General features: G+C 35.7%; 1 protein-coding gene across 1 annotated transcript in view; it reads left to right on the top strand.

The window, feature by feature from the left end:
* LOC136027186 (Na(+)/H(+) exchange regulatory cofactor NHE-RF1-like) overlaps positions 1-17,033 on the top strand; it is a 95,390-nt gene continuing 78,357 nt past the window's right edge. The window contains exon 1 of the mRNA XM_065704195.1: positions 1-78. The gene's annotated coding sequence lies outside the window, so the exon portion shown is untranslated. The remainder of the gene's footprint in view (positions 79-17,033) is intronic.

Genomic DNA, 17,033 nt, shown 5'->3' with positions numbered 1-17,033 from the left:
ATCTTGTTCAATAAAGCGTTAAAATTCAAAATTACATTTTACGATTAATTCTCACTGAAGCCTGAAATAGTATACCAAGTAATGATTTTTATTTTTTATAGTGACTCAAGCCTGAAATAGTCTTCCAGTTATTGATTTTATTTTTTTTTATAGTGAATAAAGTATAGGAAACTATATTTTGAAGGATAAAAGCCTAGAATAGCCACTTATTAGGAGACATAGAACAAAAAGAGATATTTTTAGATTACTAGGCCTAATTATGTTCATAGGCTGTTTATGGTTTTGCTCACGATTTTGACAACTTATCCCTAGCTCCTCTCCATTTTTTGTACAGCCATAGGGTATGAATAAAACTTACATATTAGTTGATAAAAGCTATAAAAAACATGACAATGGTAGAAAAAAAATGAAATATGGTTCATTGCTATCCTACTTGTTACATATTAGAATTCCATAATTTCTTAGTTTTTTTATAGACCCATGTGCTATATGAGACCATAAGAGGGGAGCTGAGGATAGGTTGTATACAAATTTAAACATATATTTAGTACTAGAATTTTACCCTGAATCCAAACAGAGCATCAATTTGCTTTGGAAACAGACTTTACCCCCTCCCTATATTTTTACATTAAGGAAGGCAGTAAAATTCTAGTTGATTGACTTTTGGCTATCTTGGAAAGGGGTTAGGTTAGGAAAATGAAAATTTCAGGGAATGCATCTAAAGGCTAAAGTATGTCCTAGGCAGGTATTTTGAAGTACCGACCTCCACTCCTCCCTCTAGGGGGCCCTGACCTTTGATGACCTTTAAAAATATTTGTGTTATAAAAGTGAAACTTTGCAAAATAGATATTTTGCTCAAATGAAGTACATCAAAATTGTTTTCAGCTTCACAACTTTGCTTGATCCCAATTTATAAGGTTTTAAAGATATGCAAATACATTTCCTAGATTAAAAAAAAACAAAAAAAACATGGATATGGCTCAGAATTCTACTCAAATAACAGGAATTGCATTTTTAAGACTAAAAGCAGAGAAAAGGCAACTGGTAACTGAAAATTAAGGTAAAATGTTGTTTTGTCAAAATTTCAATAGGTATAGACCTATCATGTAGGCAAATTTCAGGGCCCTCTAGAGGGAGAAGGAGTAGAGGTGGGTACTTCAAAATACCTTTCCAGGACATACTTTAGCCTTTAGACTCATCCCTGAAAGTTTCATTTTCCTAACCTAACCCTTTTCTGAGATAGCCAAATGTCAATCAACTAGAATTTTACCATGGAGGCAAGTAAAGTTCATTTCTAATGCAAATGGATCTGGGTTCAGGTTAAAATTCCTGATTCTGAAGGTGTATATATTTTTTTGCTAGCCTATTGGATTAGTGATTTAATTAGAAATGTTACCAGATTGTCAGAAACATGAATATAACTATAAAAATGAACCTGAAATTAAAAATCTATAAATGTCTCTCTTTTTGTTTAAGCCTGTCTCCTCCTCAAGAGCTGCTAGGGTATTCTATACCTTTACCTTCTGAAGGCATGTTGACAATAAATCCTATCTAAGCTGATGCCTATTAGAAATAAATAGACCTAGGTTTAGTTTAGTAAACTAGGCTAGTTGTTACCCTAATTATGGCCTATATTTTTGCTATCTTGGAACCCTGGGGCACCCCCTGTCTTACTTCAATCAGATATGATATCACCTCCCCAAAAACTACCTGTTGAGTATACTCCTTTAGATAATCAGCTATGAATGAAACAGTTCTTGATCATAGGCTGTATGTAGCACATTTACAGAGAAGTAAGGGTATTGAAACCCTATCAAAAGCCTTTGAAAGGTCAATATAAACATTGTCAAATGGTATACCTAGGTCTGTAAAGCTCTGAAAGTCAGCAATTACCTCAAGAAGTTGAGTATTACAAGGTATTTGTTTTTTGAAAACCATGTGGAGCAGGAGTCCAAAGACTATTGTCATTGAAGCACTTCTGAATTTGCTCTACAATCAATTTTCCTATCACTCAACAAAAAATAGATGTGATTGAAATTGGCTAGTAATTTGTGAAATCTGATTTGGAACTTTTTTTATGAAGGGGTTTTACTAATGCTATCTTCTAGCCAGAGGGACATGACCCACATGCAAAAAATAAATTAAATATTAAAGTAAGTGGCTCTGCAATTTTTGCTGCTATTTGTTTTCAATCATTCCATTTGCAAATCCATCTACATTTGGTTATTTTGATGTGTCTAATTTTTCCAGAATATGAAACACTTCAATTACTGAAAAGTCTGAATCATTAAAGGATAAAGTAGTTTTAGGTGACATTGTTGGTATTTCAAAATGTTAGGGCATGGGGCTTGGCTTAACAAAAACAGAAGCAAAAGTCTCATTAAAAATGTGAGCCTTTTTCAAATTCATTATCAATTGTTTATTGTTTAGTTGGATGTGTGAATGTTGATATAGAGGGTACCAGGTTTGCTTTGTTTCTATGTACATACTTCCAAAGTATTTTTGGCAATGTAGTACTAGATTGAATAATACATATCTTAAGCTCTTCATGATTGGCTCTAAGAAGCATAGTAACTCTATTTCTTGCTCTTGTGTATGCAGACCATTTATCATTATTTTGCAGTTGGCTTTGTGACTGTTGTAGCTTATTTTTACTATTATTCAATTCAATATAAAACCACCAAAGATTTTTTTTTTTTTACAAATTACTTGGAAAACTTGACATGGAAGCTTAGGCTTTCTTCTGTGGTCAGAACAATTACTCACCAATGGAACAAATTTCTCCCTAACCACTTTAAAACTTCTTTTAGAAATTCAAAAGCTGAATCTGGAGACACCTGACCAGTTTTTAGTTTGTGCATAATATTAAAAGACAATAAAATTCTTCATAGATTCATAATGTGCATTAATATAATTATACCTCAAAGTGTCAACCCCCTCTCTCTGATTATTAGTGTTCATGTAAATCTCAAAGACAACATGATCAATTTTACCTAAAGGTGGTCTAAAATCTGTGTTCAAAACTTCATCTACAGATTTAGTAATAAAAAGGTCCAAAATAGATAGAGTAGCATCTTTTCTTGCTTGAGTTGGCCTATCAATATGCTTGTACAAGTAAAGATCATCCACTCTATCTAAAAACTGCTGTTCATAAGATAGACTTGGCTGATTTGAAGGACACACCAATCTATGCACGGTAAGTCAAAGTCACCCAAAATAAGTAATTTGGAACAACATTTTGCAAGACAAGAAAGGTATGTAAGAATATTAGCACTGCTAATAGGGCTTGTAAGACTGGATGTAGGACTCTGATAAAAAACAGCAATGCACATATAACTACTGGGAGAAGATACAATCCAAATGCATTTTGACACTGAATCTACTTATGGATCAGTTATCACAGAAAACTTTATAGATTTTTGAATGTAAACACGGATCCCCCTTTTGGCTGATTTGTTAAACACTAAACTATAATATGGTAATAGCTGAGCAAAAATAAATGGATCACTGAAATGTTTCAGTACAACTTCCATAACAAGAACTACATGTGGTTTCCATTCATTGACTAACTCACTAACTCTGCCCATTTGGAGGAGAGACAATCTGCATTAGTGTAAAGCACCAAAAGTGAATCTCTACAACATATCCAATTTGGCTTGTGAACAAAAAGGTCACTGTTCTTAAGCTAATTCCAGCTCACTTCTCCAAGTCTTTATCCTCCAACTAACCTCACCAGCATCAATCTTTTCCCTCAGTTGTTGTTCTAAAGGATCATAATTCTTTTTCATTGCCAGCTCAGCATCACTCCTGTCTGTGCAATCTGAAAATATGTAGCCTTTGCCTTAAGCTCAGCTTCTATGTTGGTAAAAAAGAAGGTGGCTGAATCATGGTCTTTTGGTGACTGAAATATTAACTTAACTTGTCAATTTCTGTTAGCCTGCTTATGACCCAACCGTACCAAAAAAAAAATACATTTAACTGAACAGATCTGCATCATTTTATTATTGATTAACTGTAGATCAGCTTCATTCAGGAGTTTTTGACTTGCCATCCCTTTTTCTTCAAATCTGAACAATATAAGGTTTTTCTGTTTTTGTATAATACCACAGAGCTCATGTTACACTGCTTGAGTGGAATATGTAGAGGCCTTTACTTGGGTGCTCAAGGGATGTTCATGTAGAGTTTCTTTCACTTATGAAATTTCCTGAATAACTGCAACTTTTACTTCGCCATTTGAGCATTTATCAGCAATTTCTGCTTTTAATTTTAAGATTTTATTGTTAACAGGTTTCAGTAGAGCTTGAAATTTGAGTTCCAAGTCGTTTTGCAAACCTGTGTTGAATTTAGCAAGAGATTCAGTTACAATCTTCCTAATACCCTCAGGAGTAGTTTCCTGATCATTTTGTTTGCATGTCAACCCCAGGCGACGACTCATTTTCGTGAAAAGTTCATATTCTGATTTCAACATGTTCAGGCACTCTACACACCAACACATTTCACAGCCATGACAGAGAATGTCGCTAAAATTCTCCAAATCTGTTTGCAATCCCTACAAAAATTAATATATCCCACAATCAAAAAGAACACATGTTAACACCAGCGTTGCCAAATGGAAAAACTTGATATGTTGGATCAAGTTTTTGAAATATAATTTCTATTATATCAACTGGATTTTAAACCATATCAAGCTCTTTAATTAAATTGGAAGACAGAATCTACAATTCTTTAAGGTCCTCATAAATCAGTGTTAACCAAAGCTATGAGGCTCAATACACTTTTCTTATGACTTGTTTCTGTAGTACATCTTTTTCTCAAGCTTTCAATCATTCAGTTGTGATTATACTTCTCAAGATAGTGGAATTCTGATTTAAATCTCAAAGCATGAGGCCCAAACTTCAAAAAAATTATAGATTTTTTGAGTTGAAAACAGTTTTGTTGTACTACATTTAAGCAGAAGATTTATTTTGCAAGGTTTCACTTTTATAACACAAAGATTTTTCAAGGTCATCAAAAGTCATTGCCCTCTATAAGGAGAAAGAGTGGTGGTAGGTACTTCAAAATACCTTCCCAGGACATACTTTAGTCTGTAGACCCATCCCTGAAAGTTTCATTTTCCTAACCTAACCCCTTTCCATAATGAGCAAAAATTTTCTAAACTAGAATTTTACCTAGTCTACGGCTAGGAAAACAAAGAGAGGGAGAGAGAGTGTGAATGCATAACAGGATGATAAGTTAGAGTTTTAAAAGGAAAAGTTGCAATTTATTTGGTCTTTACTAAATTTAAAACCTTCTAAGCTAGAGGGATAAAACTTTCAGGGATGGAACTAGCCCATAGCTCCAATCACAACCAAGGAAGAGGTTTTCGAGGGACAACTTTTACCCCTTCTTCCCTCTGGGATATTTTAAGACCCCATTACATTGACAGTGCCTAATATTCAACAAATATCTTGATTTAAATCTATCTTTCCTAAGTTTTGACATGATGTGTGGCTAAATATCTTGACTAACAGAGTATTCAGATAGCTAAGAATCATACTTAGCTTTACAATCTGAATGTCGTCGTTTATCCAAATCAAACATTTGTTTCCATTGTAAATTCATTTTTAACCTAACCTATTTGTTCTAACCTTACTCAAAGATATAACCCGTATTATATATTTCCCTTTCCTTATCCAATAAGACACTTTTCTTTGTTTCTCTTTTTTCAAAATGGGGAAAAGAGAGAGAGAGAGAGAAAAAAAACTAAATATGATAGTCATACTACCAAACCAACATATACTTACCAAACAATACTAGATAAATAAAAGCACTTCCAACTATCATATTAAGATTCAATTCAAGAGTTCTATATTCTTATATTGATTCTTGATTTTGTCAGTGTTGATTCAATTTACAGTTAAACCGATTTTAACAAGACTAAAACTAACTCAGGTGTATAAGCTATATCTGAAATAAGACCAAAAGTATCATCTTTGAGGGTATATAAAGGGCTTAAAGATGAACTTGTGATGAAACAAGTGTCATATTTGGACTCAGGATGAAATTTTGATTCTAGAGCTAAGTTTGTTTCTTAGATATCTAAATATTATGATAATCAAGATATTTACCAATGATTTAGCTTAGTTTTATATCAGAGGTTCTCAAAGTGTGGGTTGTGACCTTCTAGTGAGGGGGGAGGGAGCTCTGCAATAAAATTGAAAAATCAACATTGTATTGGTTAGACAGAAAAAGATTTGTTAAATTTGGGTAATAATAATTGCATCTTGTATAGTGTGTACAATTTAGGGTGGCTGGCATTTACCCGCCAAGAAAATATCCCCCCCCCAGTTAACAATATTGATACTAACTCAGGAGTATACGCCATATCTGAAATAAGAGAAAAAGCATCCTCTTTGAGGGTTTGTAAAGGGCTTAAAATTGAACTTGTGATGAAACAAGTGTCATATTTGGTCTCAGGATGAAATTTTGATTCTAGAGGTAATTTTGTTTCTTAGGTATCCAAATATTTTGATAATCAAGATATTTACCAATGATGTAGCTTAGTTTTATATCAGAGGGTCTCAAAGCGTGGGTTGTGACCTTCTAGTGAGGGCGGAGGGAGCTCTGCAATAAAATTTAAGACAGAAAAAGAGGTGTTAAATTTCTGTGATAATAATTGCATCGAGTATAGTTTATACAATTTTTGGTGGCTGTCATTTACCCTTCCCCCTGAAAATACGCTCCAAGGGAAATACCCCCCCCCCCTCCTGTAGAAAATAAGGCTTTCCAAATTCGAAAATTTTATTTGAGTTTTGTTTTTTATTTTCTGTAGGGGGAAGGAATCTCGGTACTTGTGTATTATACGCCACTCACTCAAGTTTGCACTGTGTAAAAATTGAGAACAAACCGGTTTCTTTGTTATTTTCTTTATCTTAGCATGAGACAGGACAAAAACAAGTGACAGAATAGATGGGAAATACATTATTTGGGCTATATATTTGCACATAAGGGAGAGGGGTAAAGTATTTGGAAAGATTGAAGTCCGAAAACAATTCTTACTTCATAATATACAGAGTAACTGTACCTAACACATTTTGCATGCATACCCGCTTTACATTATCCCTCCCCCCCCCTAATGTGCAAATATATAGCCCAAATTTTTTTTTCTAAAGTAGCAAAGAAACTAACAAAGAAACCGATTTATTCTCTAGTTCTACACATCGTAAACTTGAGTGAGTGGCGTATAATACACAAGTACCGGAATTTTTCATGGAGAGAGAGCCAGATTGCCGGGTATTATTTAAAAACGATCTGAAATTAAATTAAAAAAACAAGTTTCGTCAACTGAAAGTAAGGAACAACATCAAAACTTGAAACGAACAGAAATTATGAAATGTATGAAAGGCCTTCCTCAAGACCTTGCTCTTTATGCTCAAGTTTTGACTTTTTGCCCTAATTCTATAGGAACGATTCCTGAAACACAATGGCCATTTAATTAGAACAATAAGCTTTCTTTTGAAATTCTATAAAACACTTTAGCATAAAGAGCGAGGTCTTGAGGAGGAGGCAACCCCTTTCATTTCTATATCATGAAAAGAGAAATCACTAATGCAACAGCACAAACACAAAAAAAAAGAAGAAAAAAAAAGAAAAAAAAAGAATAGAGAGACAGAAGGAGAAAAGGAAGACTGTTTTCCTAAATTAGTGATTAATATAGACCAGCACTTGAATGAGGCCTTAACTCTACTTATCCATACAATCACATAGGTCAAACAGCATAGCCATACACAATCAATCATAAAGAATAATCCATGGACAGGCAGTCATGTCGTCAATAAGTATAAGTCATCATTTACCAAACAATAGAAAAAATAATAAAGACAAATAATTCAGAGGCAACAACCCAACTCAAGGGCTCATCAGGAGAATACACTGGCCTATATAGGGTTTCGCCACTTTAAAATTCTCAAAATTAGTTGATACCCAGCCAAGTGTTGTGGCTACCACAGAATATCCATGGCATCCCCGTGTTACGCGCCATTGTAGTTGTGTCCCTATGTCCCACCTGTGAATATAGATATATATATATATATATATATATATATATATATATATATATATATATATATATATATATATATATATATATATATATATATATATATATATATATATATATATATATATATATATATGTTTTTAACTACGTAAAACTTGCGAATATACAACATTCTTTGCTGTCCCATTGTCTGTGCATATAAATAGATTGTCAGGTTTACCGACTCTTGAACATGCAACATATAATGGTCCATGGGAAAACAATCCGTATTCAGATCTATACCTCATGATTCTAATGATTACCCTTGAGCTTTGTTGATGGTGATTGCTAATCGACGATTCCCTGTTTCGCCGTCGTCATTTATATATCCCCCTGTGCCCCCGGCGTCCCCGTTGTAGTTGTGTCCCTGTGTCCCGGTCGTCATTTATATTCCATGTGTCCCGAATACGGGACACATACGGATATGTAAAGAATACGGACAAAAGGCCAAAACTTTAGCGAAAAGAGCAAGGTCTTGTGGAAGGGGCAACTCCCTCCATATACGTAATAATTTCTGTTCGTTTTAGTTTTGATGTTGCTTCTTACTTTAAGTTGAAAAACTTGTTTTTTTAAATTTCATTTCTGATTGTTTTTAAATTATACCGGGAAATCCGGCTCTCTCTTCATGAAAAATTCTGGTACTTGTGTATTATACGCCACTCACACAAGTTTACGATAAATAAAACTCGAGAACAAACCAGTTTCTTCGTTAGTTTCTTTGTTACTCCAGAAGACAAAATTGGGCTATATATTTGCACATTGGGAGGGGGATAAGGTGCAGCTGGTTTACATGTAAGGTGTGTTCGGTACAGTTACTCTGCATATTATGAAGTAAGAATTGTTTTCTATCAGAAACCCACCTTATGTGCAAATATATAGCCCAAACTATATATTTCCCATCTATTCTGTCACTTGTCTTGTCTTGCGCTAACCTGAAAGAAACTAAGGAAGAAACCCTTTTTTTCCCAAGTTTCATACAGTATAAGCTTGAGTGAGTGGCGTATAATACACAAGTACCGAAATTCCTTCTCCCTACGGAAAATCAAGAAATAGACTCAAATAAAATTCTCAAATTTGGAAAGCCTTATTTTCCACAGGGGAGGGAGTGTTTTCTTTGGGGGGAGGGGTAAACGACTAGAACCACAATTTGTCATACCTATACATCACATACAGGCAGCAAAAATCAACACAAGTCATCAGGCTTTTTATAAAAAGTTTTGTTGTCTTACCTATAAACCACTATTAAACTTAATTTGGTATCATTAACAATTAAAACTATTTTTATGTTAGAGGCACATATCTGGGGCTGATCAATGGAGGAAGGGCATGACCTGAAAGGTTTCAAAACCTCTGGTTCAGATCATTTGGGAAAATCGCATAATTGGCAGCTCTTCGGAAGGAGACCTGGCAGAACAAAGAGAGAATCATTTTTAAATTGCTACATGCATGATCTTTTTTATTGTTAAAGTTGTATTTTGACAATTTATCCCCAGTCCCGCCCCTCCTAAATAGTCCTAAATTATGTACAAAACCAACAGGAAAATGTTGCAATTAGCTTGCTTATTAAATGCTCCTTTTCTACACAAGCTAATCGTCACTTCCCCCACAATGTACCCCATTCCCTTTCCCATGATGGACACATATATAGCCCTAGTAATATATTTTTGCTGTTCTTTACATTGATTGATCCGATGTAAAACAGGTACTCTGTATAGACTCAAGATATCTGGTTTAACCTGAGTGATTGTTCTGAATATGTATTGGATAATAACAGCTATTTAAGTGAGTTAAAAATGTGAATAATGATATAAGGATCAGTGATAATCTGGTCAACATAAAAATACTGCATATTATTAAGTAAAAATTTCATTACTTTATTTGATTTATTTTTATTTTGACTGCCTGTAAATGGCACCATCAGAGGTGTGTGGGCAAGCCATTCCTGAGGGGAGTCAACTGGCCCAGAGGCTGCAGAAAGGGAGGCACCATGGCTGGGGATGGCCTAGTTTGATTACATTTTTCATGTTGGCTCAGTTTTTATGGCACGCAAATTCTGTCTGTCTGTCTGTCCTGGTTTTGCTACTTCAGGCACTTCCAGGGAAGCTAGGACGATGAAACTTGGCAGGCGTATCAGGGACCGGAACAGATTAAATTAGAAATAGTCGTTTTCCCGATTTGACCATCTGGGAGGATGTGGGGGGGGGCGGTTAATTCTGAAAAATAGAAAAAATGAAGTATTTTTAACTTACGAACGGGTAATGGGATCTTAACGAAATTTGATGTTTGGAAGGAATCGTGCCTCAGAGCTCTTATTTTAAATCCCGACCAGATACGGTGACATTGGGGGGGAGTTGGAGTGGGGGACCTAAAATCTTGGAAAACGCTTAGAGTGGAGGGATCGGGATGAAACTTGGTGAGAACTCTAAGCAGAAGTCCTATATACGTTACTGACATAACCGGAACGGAACTGCTCTCTTTGGGGGAGTTGGGGGGGGGGGGTTAATTCTGAAAAATTAGAAAAAATGAGGTATTTTTAACTTACGAATGAGTAATCGGATCTTAATGAAATTTGAAGTTGGGAAGGATATCGTGTCTCAGAGCTCTTATTTTAAATTCTGACTGGATCCGGTGACATTGGGGGGAATTGAGGGGGGAACCTAAAATCTTGGAAAACGCTTAGAGTGGAGGGATCGGGATGAAACTTGGTAGGAAAATTAATCTCAAGTCCTAGATACGTGATTGACATAACCGGAACGGATCCCCTCTCTTTGGGGGAGTTGGGGGGGGGGGGTTTAATTCTGAACAAATTAGAAAAATGAAGTATTTTTAACTTACGAAAGAAAGATCAGATCTTAATGAAATTTAAAGTTCGGAAGGATATCGTGTCTCAGTGCTCTTATTTAAAATTCCGTTTGGATTTGGTGACATTGGGGGGAATTGAGGGGGGAGCCTAAAATCTTGGAAAACGCTTATAGTGGAGGGATCGGGATGAAACTTGGTGGGAAAAATAAGCACAAGTCCTAGATACGTTATTGGCATAACCGGGACGGATCCTCTCTCTTTGGGGGAGTGGGGAGGAGGGTTAATTCTGAAAAATTAGAAAAATGAGGTATTTTTAACTTACGAAGGAGTGATCGGATCTTAATGAAATTTGATGTTTGGAAGGATATCATGTCTTAGAGTTCTTATTTTAAATCCCGACCAGATTCGGTGACATTGGGGGGAGTTGGAGGGGGGAATGTAAAATCTTGGAAAACGCTTAGAGTGGAGGGATTGGGATGAAACTTGGTGGGAAAAATAAGCACAAGTCCTAGATACGGTATTGACATAAATGGAACGGGTCTGCTCTCTTTGGGGGAGTTGGGACGGAGGTTATTTCTAAAAAATAGAAAAATCAGGTATTTTTAACTCGCGAAAGAGTGATCGTATCTTAATGAAATTTCATATTTAGAAGTACCTCGAAACTCAGATCTCTAATTTTTTATCCCGACCGGGTCCAGTATCATTAGGGGGGGGGGACTGAAAATCTTGGAAAACGCTTAAAGCGGAGAGATCAGGATGAAACTTGGTGAAGAGAATAAGTACAAGTCCAAGATAGGTGACTGACATAACCGGAACGGATCCGCTGTCTTTGGTGGAGTTGGGGGGGAGTAATTTGGAAAAATTATTAAAAATGAGGTATTTGTAACTTACGAACGGGTGATCAGATCTTAATGAAATTTGAAGTTCGGAAGGATATCGTGTCTCAGAGCTCTTATTTTAAATCCCGACCAGATCCGGTGACAATGAAGGGAGTTGGAAGGGGAAGCCGGAATTCTTGGAAAACGTGAAATCGAGGTATCTTACGAATGGGAGATTGGATCTCAATGAAACTTTTTATATAGAAGAATCTTATGTCTCAGATGCTCCGTTTTCAATTCGAATTGGATCCGGGGACATAGAGGGTTGGAGGGGGGAAACAGAAATCTTGGAAAACGCTTAGAATGGCGATATGGGGATGAAACTTGATGGGAAGAATAAGCACAAGTTATAGATACGAGATTGACATAATTCGCACGGATCCGTTCTCTTTGGGGGAGCTGGGAGTTGTTAATTTGGAAAAGTTAGAAAAATTAAGGTATTTTTAACTTAGGAACGGGTGACCGGATCTTAATGAAATTTGATATTTAGGAGAAACTCATGTCTCAGAGCTCATATTTCAAATCCCGGTCAGATCTGTTGACATTCGGGGAAGCTGGAGGGGGAAACCAGAAATCTTGGAAAATGCTTATAAATGTCGTAGATACGTGACTGACGTAACCGGACTGGGGCCGCTCTCTTTGGGGGAGTTGGATGGTGGGGTTCAGTGCTTTGGCGAGTTTGGTGCTTCTGGACGTGCTAGGACAATGAAAATTGGTAGGCGTGTCAGGGAGCTGTACAAATTGACTTGATAAAGTCGTTTCCCCCGATTCGAAAATCTGGGGGGCTGAAGGGAGAGGAAAAATTAGAAAAATTGAGGTATTTTTAACTTGCGAATGGTTGATCGGATCTTAATGACTTTTGATTGAATTGAACCTCGTGACTCAGAGCTCTTATTTTAAATCCCGACCGGCATTAAACCTCTGATTTTCCTTTTAAAGCATTCTATTGATTCTTTGAATTTTGCTAGAGCTCATACCATATGAACTCTTGGCTCTTCAGACCTCGTCACAAGTGCCGTATGAGCTCTTAGCTCTTGTTTGTTTAAAGTTCAGTCAGGAGGGAGGCGCTGTAGTTAATTTTTCCCTGGGCACCGCCAGCCCTAAGAACAGCTCTCTATATGGGTGAATTGCCACAAATTTAACTAACCATGAAAAGAGTATAAAATTAGCAATCTAAAAATGTGCCTCTTTTTGTTTAACCGTGTCTCCTTCTATAGAGCCACTATTCTGCAACTTTACCTACTGTTGGGATGGGCTGATAGTTCGGACTTGGTTGGTTCAGATTGGCTTACTATAATCTTGGAATTATGACATCAATTAGGGGGATGGCAGCGGAGGGTGTATGCTCCCCTAGATTTTAAAAACACCTTTTTAAGAATATTTCTGTTGAAAAATACTTTTTATTATTTTCATTGAAAAATTGAAAGAAAAATAAAGAAAATTTACTCTTCCCTTAGATTTTGAAAAATAGGTTTTGCCTGCTCCAAATTTTAGTGAATGGATGCCACTATCTTTTTCAACATTTCAAGCTAGAAAAAAATTACTCTTACAGCCTAGTCCACTTAAATACAATTATTCTGCTTCAAAACACTTTTATTAGATTAAATTTTGTCCAAGTTCGAACTTATCTATGATTTAAATACTCTGTTTTAACATTAAGATCATATGTCCAATATTAGACAGCATTTTCCAAGATCAAACTCAAGCTTTAAGTCCGTGGCCAAGGTCAACTGAGAAATGCTATGACAAGATAGGGTGAGAATAAAAAATTAGAGTGGTGTTATAGTATTATGAGGGGGTTTAGAGTATCTGCCTTGTCAAAAGCTCCTTCTATTATCCCTAACACTAAAAGAAAAAACCCTGTTCGTATGTCCTCATAGTGGCACCAGGGTCCAGAAACATGACCACAAACAGCACTACAGGTTGGCCTTAAGTAGTGGAGCTCCTTAAGGAAATTATACCCTTGTAATTGGAACAGCCTACAGGGTGTAAGACCAGGCTTGGAAATTAAGAACACTGTTTTGGGAAAAGACTATGGTGCTTAAACTAGGAATAAATAAAGGTGAACAGGTGATGCTTGGTAACAAGAAGATCAGTCAAGTGGACAGCTTCATTTTCCTAGATAGTATTGTTAGTAAAGATGGTGGATACTTTGAAAATGTAAAAACTATTTTACCATTGAAAAAAATTGAAAAGAATAGGAAGGTGTAGTGATGACCAAGACTGTGACCAAGACCCTGAACCAAGACTAGAATATTGGAAGCTGCAGTGATGACAGTGGTTAAGTATGGTTCTGAAATATAGGCACTTTAGAAGACAGGGGAAAATTCGTTATACATTTCCTGAAAAAATTCGTACGGACAGTTTTGGCTGCCCATTTGACTGATTGTCAAACAGTTCGTAGGAACGAACTGTAAGTAAGGAGCAAGCCGGCTCAATAGTAACCAAATGTCTAAAAATCGGAATTTTGATTCAATTTTGATTTGATTTTTATGCTGATTTTAAATATACAAGTTTCATCAAGTTTAATATTACCCATCAAAAATTGCGAGCCTGAGAAAATTTGTCCTGTTTTCGAAAAAAGGGGGAACACCCCCCTAAAAGTCATAGAATCTTAATGAATTTCAACATCAGATTCAGCATATCAGAGAAGCCTACTGTAGAGTTTTTAAGCTGCTATCTGCAAAAATGTGGAATTCTGTATTTTTTGCCAGAAGAAAGATCATGGATGGATGTTAATTTGTTTTTTGTTTTTATTTGCCCCAGGGGGGATTTATTGACCCAGTAGTCCTAGAATGTCGTGAGAGGGCTCATTTGAAAGGAAATTAAAAGTTGTACCGCCATTTTTAAGTGACCAAAAAATTGGAGGGCAACTAGGCCCTCCGATTTTTTTTCATTTTTTGAAAAAACATGCTCATTTTTTTTCCAAAGTCACCGGGTCAAATTTTTTTAGACAGCCAATTTGTTCAGCATAGTCGAAAAATCTAATAACTATGTCTCTGAGAATGACTTAATCCCCCAACAGTCCCCGAGGGAAAGGCTGCAAGTTATGAATTTTGTCTGTTGTTTATACATAGTATTGGTTATTAGGATGTTTACAGAAGTTTTCAGGGCGGATTTTGTCTAGTGGGGGTGGAAGGTTTGGGGGGAGGGGGTAACGTTGGAGGATCTTTTCATGGGGGAAGAGATTTTCCATGAAGGGGGACGCATGGATTCCCAGCATTATTTAAAAAACGATCAGAAGTTAAATAAAAAAAAAACTAGTTTTTTCAACTGAAAGTAAGGAACAATATTAAAAGTTAAAACGCACACAAATTATTACGTATATGAGGGGGTTCTCCCCTTTGTCAATACCTCACTTTTTACGCTAAAGTATTTTTAGTACTTTCAAAAGAGCTATTTATTCCAATTAAATGGCTTTTGTGATTCAGGGGTCATTCTTAAAGAATTGGGACAAAGTTCGAACTTAATCGTAAAGAGCGAGATATTGACGAGGGGTGAACCCCCCCATATACTTGATAGTTTCTGTTCGTTTTAAGTTTTAATGTTGCTCCTTACTTTCAGTTGAAAAAACTTGTTTTTTTTTAATTTAGTATATAAAAAAAACAGGCTTTATTAAAAAATGTTGCTGTATCCATCTTTCTGGGGCTATAATGAGAGAAAGGTTGAGATGGCTTAGACAAATTTTGCAGACAAAGGATGACAGATTGCCAAATAGTGTCCTTTCCTTTCATCCCTCTAGGTCTGAACAAAAAGCATGTGATTTACCATCCATCTGGGGTCTAAACGACAGTAGATCATCTCCAAATGAGGTAGAAACTGGTCATAAGTAAGGATTTAAAGGGAATTGAAACTTCTTGGGAAGGGGTAAACAGGGAAGCTTTGAATAGATCGTGATAGAGGAGGAGTGTGCACACCTCAGCTGGCTTCAGGTTGCTTGATGTTGCAGTGAGTTCGTAGTAGCAGTAGTAGTAGGCCTATTGACCATAAGCGCATTTAAAATATTTATCATTGCATATCGCTAAAGTATTCAAGCCAATTAAATTCTAGTTCAGAAAATTTATGCAAATCTGATGGAAAAACAATCCATTTTCTATGATATTTCAAAGATTTCACAGTGATCTAATTGTTGTCCAACTATTATGGATATGTTACTGCACTGGCTTTCATAAGTTTAGAAATATTTGGGTGATCTTCATACAAGATTCCTTGGTAACAGTATAGGAAAGCAGCTCTTCTGAAGAAAACTATATTCAAATAAAAGAGTAGATGAAATTCAAGCTGAGGGGCTTTCATCTATATTAAAAAGTACAAAGGAAAAAAGAATGAATTCAGAGCCTCAAAGATCCCTTGGAAATGTCTTTTAAGTACCTACCACCCGTTTCCCCTCTAAAAGGCCCTGATCTTTGACGATCTTTTACAAGCTTAGTGTGTATTGTCTGGAGTAGCGAATAATATAGCCTATTCGTAAGGAGTGTATTGGGAAATGAAATGTTGCTGCCCTTTTGTTATTATAGGGTTTCCTTCAGAAGAGTTGTTTCCCTATACTGTTACCAATGTCTTTTCTGAACTAAAAATTTGGCTTAGAATGTAAGAACAAAATTCTTTAGCCTACTTAATTATATTCAGAGATAAATTTATTTTTGACAATAGAAAAAAAAATGGCTCTTTTAATGTAGACACCGGGAAAAGGTAGTATCATTTGATTCCCTGATAGACACCCTTTCCAAATATGATATCTGCTACTTGTAAAATATGTCACATTTTCCTAATGATGGCAGATTTAGCCCTAAATAATTTATTTATATTTTTTGTTGCTTGATGCATTATATTCTTTGTTGATACATATATGTATTCTTAACCTGTCAACAGTATTATCATATTGTAAAAAGATTTATATCAGTTGAATAAATACATTTTTTAAAATGATTGGATAACAATAAAAGGAAACATCCAATCTGATTAGTAGAAACATGCTGCATATGAATTTCATTAGTAGTATATTTTTACTTTTGTATTTAGCCTAAGGCTATATCCGGTACCACTAGGGGGGGGATGCTTTTCTCAGAGTAGTGGGTATTACATTTGGAACGAGCATCAATTAAGGAATCACATGATAATACTCTTTTTATATTGCTATTTTCCTTCAGAAGTGCTATTGTTCTCTGGTGTTAACAATTTATTCATTTTATGTAATTTTGCTAGCTCAAAAGTGAACATACTACTTGATGCACTTTTTCATGCTCTACACACTCTACATCTTTAGCTCCTCTAAT

Source organism: Artemia franciscana, chromosome 5 (assembly GCF_032884065.1).
Source record: "Artemia franciscana chromosome 5, ASM3288406v1, whole genome shotgun sequence".
Classification (NCBI taxonomy): domain Eukaryota; kingdom Metazoa; phylum Arthropoda; class Branchiopoda; order Anostraca; family Artemiidae; genus Artemia; species Artemia franciscana.
Note: the sequence above shows the minus strand (reverse complement) of the source record. Positions and strands in the feature narration are given on the sequence as shown.